This window comes from Anneissia japonica, unplaced genomic scaffold, assembly GCF_011630105.1.
Source record: "Anneissia japonica isolate Jap-2015-1 unplaced genomic scaffold, ASM1163010v1 scaffold4760_len149829_cov215, whole genome shotgun sequence".
Taxonomy (NCBI): domain Eukaryota; kingdom Metazoa; phylum Echinodermata; class Crinoidea; order Comatulida; family Comatulidae; genus Anneissia; species Anneissia japonica.
Genome location: NW_022749904.1, coordinates 98,947 through 107,369, shown reverse-complemented (window position 1 = coordinate 107,369; position 8,423 = coordinate 98,947).

Genomic DNA, 8,423 nt, shown 5'->3' with positions numbered 1-8,423 from the left:
GTGTATATATATATGTGTGTATATATATGTTTGTGTGTATGTGTATATGTATGTGTGTATAAGTGATGTATTAACCAACTTACTTATATTATTAGTATTAGTATTTATTTTTATCTCTATTACTATTTTTGTAAACCCTTTTTTATATATATTTCGTTCTAAAGCTGTATTTTCTTACTATATTTAATCACAGTAATTAAGCTTTTACTGATTTTGTTATTGTTGCACGTCTTTACGGCTGTGCCTCTATTATAAAAGAGAAGCAATAAAGTTACTTACTAGACACATATAAATGCTGACTTAAAACATGTAGTATGATTTACTAACTAAATTAAAATATATATATATTTTTTAATTTTTCAGCAAATGTGTGAATCTTTCAAGTTGCAGTTATCTTGCTAGAATTCTATGTTCTTTGATTAGATGTAATAAATCAGCCATAGCCTCTAACATGCCAATGAACTAAGCAAAGCCTTGTTGCCAAGAACGCTTTACTAGCAAAATGCTAAAAAAATATTAATATTTATAAATTTATATTTTAGGCCAACTGCAATGTGTAAACAAATGTAAAATTGTTAAATAAAAGTAAACAAATTGATGAAAATTGTTTGTTTTCTTCATTTTGTGTAATACTTTCATGTTGCACAGTGCGTTGTAAGGCGTCACAGTGCGTCGCTACAGGAGGCGATCGCTTCATGAAAAAAATCTCCCTATTTTTGGGTTTTCAAACTTGGGATCTCTGAACAATTTAAGTTAAATAAATTATAATCTAAGAGAATAATTGTAACAAACAACGCAGCAACTCATACAAAGAGTGAACTTACTATCATTAATATCATTTAAATTATAATTTGTTATCTTTTTAGATGATCCAAATAATATTTATTAAAAATATTAAGAAAAATGTACATATTGGATCCAGATTAATTTTTCCAATGATATATTTTATTATAGTTATCATGTTCAATTCTTTTATGTTTATTATGTCAAATAGGTCACAAACTTCCAAGAAAAACATTTTCCAATATTTTTGTTATATAATATTATGCAAGTAAAATACTAAGTTCTATGACAACATCTGACTTTCTAACATAGTAACATAACGTAATATAGTTCCAAAGACTGGAATCTGTGCAAATCATTAGGAAAACGAACCCTGTTTAACGTTAGCAATAGTCCATGTTCAGACGTAAACTCAGATACATGTGTAATCTAATAATAGCTTTGGGGCTAATTCCGACGGCCGTTCAGACGAGTAGAATAAGAACCGGTAAAACCAGTAACTTCTTGTATGTCTTTCCTTCAACCAAGGTCAGACACAAGTTTTTTAGCAATATTTTTTATAGTTTAAAACTGTACATAATCTAGCATTTCTGACTTCTTTTGGAGCTTAGTGATTTCTTCACCGTGATAACAAAACTTTATTACATTTGGCACATGTCCACCGCTAGACGACGCCATGTTGTTGTTGTTGACTGTAAAACAACACGTAAAGTTGTTGTAACAAAAATAATTTAAAAGTAGGTATAAAATTATTTTTCTGTTATTGAAATACAAATTATATCTAATTATAATTTTTAAGTTTGTTTTTAAAGCAGTAATACTCACTTAACAAATAATAAACTATGAATTAGAAATACAGTACAACATTTGAACGAATACAGTGACGTATGTAAAAATGTTGCTCGCTTGCTAGCCTACCGTAAAGAACTTTTTTTGTTTTTAAGTGTACGCGTTATTTTCTCGTGCTCTTACTGTCAAATTGTTTTAATGCTATAAATATTATTTAAGTTATTTTCATAAGGAGTTAAAGTATTATAAGAAAATGGGAACGGGATTAACCGATAGGAATTTTACTCTGGCCTGGTTGTATACAAATCTAAGGTCAACTTTATGACATGGGCCTTGTTACATGTGATAAATTACGTCTGGAGGCAGTGTGTAATGGAAATATCCACTAAAAAGAGTTGCTGGTACCAGGTTACCGGGTAGCACAGACATGAAGGGACCCTTAGGGGCAAAGAAAGTCATTGATTGAGTTCCTAGTCCACACATCACCAGCGCATTGAGACTTCGGTATAATGCGCTATACCAAATCCCACTACATTACATTAAAAACATGGGTTTCTGGAACAGATGTTTTTCGATTTTTTCATGGCTAGAGGAAAAATTTAATTGCCACACTTGGCCTCTCAGTTGGAAGTACCCGGTAAAACTTTACTCATGGAAACGGGCAATTAGGATTTTCTGCCTTAGGGCCTGTTTCTACTGGAAAGAAATAATCGATTAAAAATCGCTTTTTTTTAAAAAATCGCTTTTATTCTCGCAGTAGAAACGGGACCAGTTTGAAAAAAGTGATTTAAAAAAATCAATTAAAAACACGCAATGGATAGCGTGTTTGAACGGCAAACACAAAAATAGCGATTTTCAGGTGAAATGTGACCTCTGGGTCAATCACTGCAAAGACTAGATCATATTAGGCGCACACTTTCAAAAAAATTTGTCCTCTTATTCATGTCCTAGGACTACAAGCTAAAAACGTCAACAAACATGTGCAGCGACGAATTCGTTTTGTAATTATTTTGTGGGGGGATATTGGGCCCAGGCCTCTCCGCTCTTTTGGGCCTACCGTTATCCTCGTTTGGTCGCTCGTCCATTGTGCCGATGAGCACAGCTGAAAACATTTGCCTTCTCGCTCCACACCGTATCTTACTCCTCATCATCATGACAGGAATGAGAAAGATACTAACCTATACAGTTAGGAAAACAACCTGTTGTATAAACAGAATGGTGACGTAATTTCCTTCACAAAAACCGATTTTCGTAAAATCAAAAATGCAGTTGCAACGCGAGCAGGCTGTCTGGTACTCATTAAAAAAGCGGTTTAATAAAATCGATTCTTTTGTGTTTATCAGAAGAAACACACCCTTAAGCATCTCACTTAATTGTTATTGCTTCAAGTCAGTGGTTAATGTAAACATCATCTCATAAATCTCCAACACAGCTAAGCTAGGTGGAGTCTCATTTTAATGAACATGCCAATTGGTCAAGATCTTGGTCACCATAGCTTAAGTGACTTAGAAACTTCCATTATATTAAAAGTATTGTGGCGTGAGCAATCAATGCCTGTAATATTAACATGTACTATGCATGAATATTTACACTACCCTTTGGCAATATGGTTACTGTCAAGAAAACTTTTAGTTGCTAAATATTTAAACAATATAAAATTCAACATTGTATAAACCAAACATATTTTTTTTTAAATACTGTACTATTTAATTCGTGCGAAATTAGTAACTAATTCAATAGAAAATGAAAAGTAAAAACGTATTCGTTTACATTATAAATATAATAATTGAAATTACTCTGCTAACAAATAATAATTCCCATTAGCTACACAAGTTTACAATTGATAATAACAATCAAGAAAATTCAAAAAAAGAACAGTGACTACTCTTTGTATACTTAAGAAGTACAAAGGCATGCTTTTTGAAAGAGGAGGTTTAAAATATTATTGTTTTGTATATGTAACTTTGTATTGACCAGTCATAATAAGAAACCGAATAAAATATCAATATTAAAGATAAATATTATTAAAAAATATTATTTTATTTTGCTCAACACACTAACAATTTATTCATAAGATCATCTACAAATGCAACACAGGTATTGCATTCCGGTGCTATCATCAAGATCGATATATTTAGAGGCAAATAATATTGGAGCAGAGAGTACAGCAGCATCTATGCCTTACCTATGCATTGTTACAGTGTAACCTGCTGTAACGATGCATAGGCAAGACATAGATCATAAATCTCAGCCACTAAATCCTGGTACTGTATGTGGATGTGTGCTCCACAAAACAATAGGCCTATCATTTAAGTACAGTAATGCAGCAATACAAAATAAATACAGAAAAAAGAAAATATTTACATTACCAATATTTTTTACCGTACATCAATGGTGGACAATTTCGTCGTATTAACTGATTCTTTGCTCTACATTTTTCTAAAAATAAAAACCAGCAAAATTTTCCACCGGCTCATTGTTCTTATTTTTTGCCACTTACAGGCTCAAAACACATTTTTAAGCTTTGAAAATTATTATTTTACAGCAGCAATGACTGAGGGCATTACATAGTCGCTCCTACCGTAAATACGGTACTCCAGAGAGATTTGTTGGTTTTTCTGTTTTTTAAACATAACCTCAGTTGATATTTTACCTCAGCCTCAATTTGTTCTTATTTTGTTCTTAATTTTTAAGCAAATTTAGCCTCACTGTTCTTATAAAATAAAATGTGCTCTTATAACAAAAAAAAAGAAAAAAGAAAGTAGGGTTATCAACAAAATCATCTAAAATATCTTAAAAAACCAAAAATATTTTGGGGGTTTGCACTAAATTGTTTTTTCGCAACTCACTTACCTATCACATTACATGATCCCTCTCCCACCAGATCAATATATGATAATTTAAATGTGTGTGTATATATACAGAATTGCAGACACATCCAAACGAATATACAAATTCAGTGGATGGAGTGGAGTGGATTAAAGTATTTTTGCCATTTCGGCAAAAATTGCTTGTCTGTAATATCTTCACCCAACAGAATAAGCCTAACATTGTATTCAACTGATAATTAAAGTTGGTTAATAGTGGTATGAGGCCATAACTCACGTTTCATTTGAATTTGAACATTATCAGTTTCTTAATTATGGTTGTCGTGAATTAACATGTCAATGATAACTGTGAGACAATATTTTCATTTAAGTTATTTTGACTATAAAGAGCATTCATACCATGATTCTTCATCATTTTCCTCCATGGTGGACCCAAATTTGAATTGACAAAATTTATCAAAATGATCAACAGTTTTAAACAATTGGTACAAGAAATAAAACGTAAATTAAGCTGTAATCATATTTAATTATTTATTTATTATGGCTTCCTTGCCACATAGCAGTAGGCCTACTGAAATGATCGAATAAACGCCACGGCGCTTACTATTTTTTTAAGTTTCAGCAGGGCCGCCATTAGCGGCCGTTGGCCGGTGCAGCTTTGCTGTCCAGTCCCATTGGCTCAGGGTGGCACGCCGCCTCCACCCTTTAATCTGCCACTAGTTTAATAATTAATTTAGTATTTATTTTGACAATCAAATCTCCATCCGGTCTATTTGTATTTTATAACTTATATGTATTGACGATGTCCAGGGTCAAAGCCTTTGATACTTATTAATTAAATGATCCAAAGAATAATACTGTACTGTTTGAAATATCATAAACAAAAACTCTAGAGTAGTAAAACTTTATGTCATAAAAATATTCACGAAAATAAAATTAATAACGAGCTTTCATCAGTAAATGATCAGCTGTATTTACAAGTCTTGTGGGGGAAAACACATGAATGATACTTGTTGAATATATAAGTTTAATGATTTTCATTTACTTATTTTATTTTATTAAGTAGCATCCCTTTGGGCCCCGGGATATTTTCCCCGTAAGCATCAGACTCTCCTCGCTACTTGGCTTCAGTGCAGTGCTTGTTCAAGAGCAGTGCTTATATCTCAATGTGTTGTTGAATATATTTTATTAAAATAGCAAGTTGTTAGAGTCTGTCCATTGAATTCTCAGTCCACAAGATCGTAAAATACTCTGGGTGGAGAGAAAGGAGGGGTTTACACTGTTTGAGCATATGCTCTTTATGCTAAGGGACCAGATGATGGTCTACAGGTGACAATACCATTATTTATTTACATGTTCTTTCTGGGGAGGGGTAAGGTAATTGTCGATATGAGTATGTTTTACATTAATTACAAATCTTCATGAAAACAATGGATAGCCACAAAGGTTTTTGGTTTAATTGTTGTTGTTTGCTTCTCTTTTTTTTTTTTTTATTTTACTTTTTTATATGGATAACAGATTTCTCTGTGGGAACGGTGTGGGGGTGGGAGGAGTGCTGTTTGAGCCACGTATCGTATGCTTCTATCATAGATGTTTATAAGCTGCATTCTTGTTATATTTTACAATCAGGTATGTGGCTGATAAGCATCTCTGGTGCGGGTTTCTGATAGTAGTTTCAGGAGGAAGAGAGAGAGAGTGAGAGAGAGGGACAATAGTTACCAACCGTCCCGCATTTCAAAGCCATGTTTTGTTTGAAACACGCATTCGGCAGAACCCATGTGTGAGCATAAATCTGTCACACATTTAACAACCAGATATCTGTCTCTTATACACATCTAGATGTGTATAAGAGACAGAAAACAGCCTCTACTGATCCTATGATCCAAATGAGCAGCACGGTGTTTCAAATGGTAGGTAGTGCACTGTCTTACCGTACTCGCGTGAATAGGCGCCCGGGTGCTTAAAATATTTTTTGCACTTTCTGAGGGATGCTTATACGAACGGGGGCGCTTATGAAAACAGAGTGGCAATTGATTGGGCGCTTATGGAAATAGATGATAATCGCAGGGTTCTTATGGGAAATTATTAAATTCAAGAGGCACTTTTTGAATGAAAAAAGATTATTTAAGGACATTACGAATGGTGGTTAGGCGGAAAAGATAATCGTCCAGAGAACATGGCTCATGACAAGAATGCTGTGAACATCTACATAACTGCAAAATAGCAGATGCAATTAGTGGTGGTGGGTTGGTTAGCATGTTGGCCATTGGCCGATTGAAATTAGCAGTATGGCAGGATCATTGTATTTTTTCTTGAAAACTCAGATGAGAATGTGCTAAATGTCGGAAAAAGAAACAGAGGAGTAGGACTAGGCATAGACAAATATGTAAATAGAGTAAAGTTGGAAATATATGTCCAGGGATCGGCGCGCTAATCAGTCTAAGAGAAATATCCTCATTTTGATAGTGACCTAAGAAGAATGTGTTTCTACTCTGCAGCTCAAATCATGCCAACAACCATAGTCTCAGGATTGATTAGATTATTGACTTGCTAAAAAGAAAATCTTATGATGAGGGGACTCTTTTCATAATTCTGTCTTTAATAATTTTGTCAGACTTTTCGGGATCCTGCCAGTGGATCTTGGTGACCAATTACTTATGGTACCAATTTTACTCTTTTTAAAAATGGAATCAAGCAACATTTTATTGATTTAAATAAATAAATAAATGATGATTTTTTGTTTTTATGCCCAATATCACAAAGGTCATTGAGGTCATAATTTGGGGAACCTCTCCCCCGACAGAGAGTAAGCCTAGCTAGGCCTACACATGCTTATTTCTAACTAGGGTGGACTACTGGACCTAGGATATATTTCACTAAAACTAATAATAATAGAGAAGATGGGGTAGGGGTATTGAAATATGAGATGGGGGGTCCATGTACATGACCAAACCCGAAATGAACGTTTGCAGACATAGGCCTAGCATTACTGGTTGCACTGCTGAAGTTTTTGATAGTGACCTAAGAAGAATGTGTTTCTACTCTGCAGCTCAAATCATGCCAACAACCATAGTCTCAGGATTGATTAGATTATTGACTTGCTAAAAAGAAAATCTTATGATGAGGGGACTCTTTTCATAATTCTGTCTTTAATAATTTTGTCAGACTTTTCGGGATCCTGCCAGTGGATCTTGGTGACCAATTACTTATGGTACCAATTTTACTCTTTTTAAAAATGGAATCAAGCAACATTTTATTGATCAATCTTGAAGTTTATTTATTAGTTGTTTTTATCTTTTAATATCTTCAATTCTATATAAAAAACAATTTTAATTATTTAAAATCACTTATTAAAAAACGGCAATAAGAATCTTGAAATCAATTTTAAATATTTCAAAACAATTTTTATATATTTCAAATTGCTTTTGAATCTTCTTTTTCTATGTGATTTCTAACCGTAAATGTTAATTGAATTTTATATATTTGAATATGCTATCTTTTTTGTTGTAGTTTTTCAGTGTGGAGAGCCACTTTCATGTTATTTTTTGACAGTTTGGCAATCCTGCCTTGCTGAATTACTACCTGTGTTTTTGTATTGTTTTTTATATGTTATAAGGCAAAATACACATAATAGTCCCAACTCAAATAGAAAGAACATTTTAGATAGATCGTGGGTAAGATAAATTACTAACCGGGAAAATTATTACTTTTGCTGCACCCCCCGACCCATGACCCCTGTTACGTGTCTGAACAGGTCTCAAGTTGTAAATATAAACTCAACACAATCTGATGTTATGAATATACATACTGTATTGGAAGTTCACAAGGCTCGATACTGGGTCCACTGTTATTTATTATTCACATCAATTCGCTACCCGATATCGTGCCTTGTAAATGTGTTATGACACTTCTATTCTTTGCGATTCTTCTGACCCCTTTAATTGATACAATATGATCTTGATTCTTACCTATATAAAATTGCAATCTGGTTCACTGAAAATAAACTCACTTTAAATATTAAAA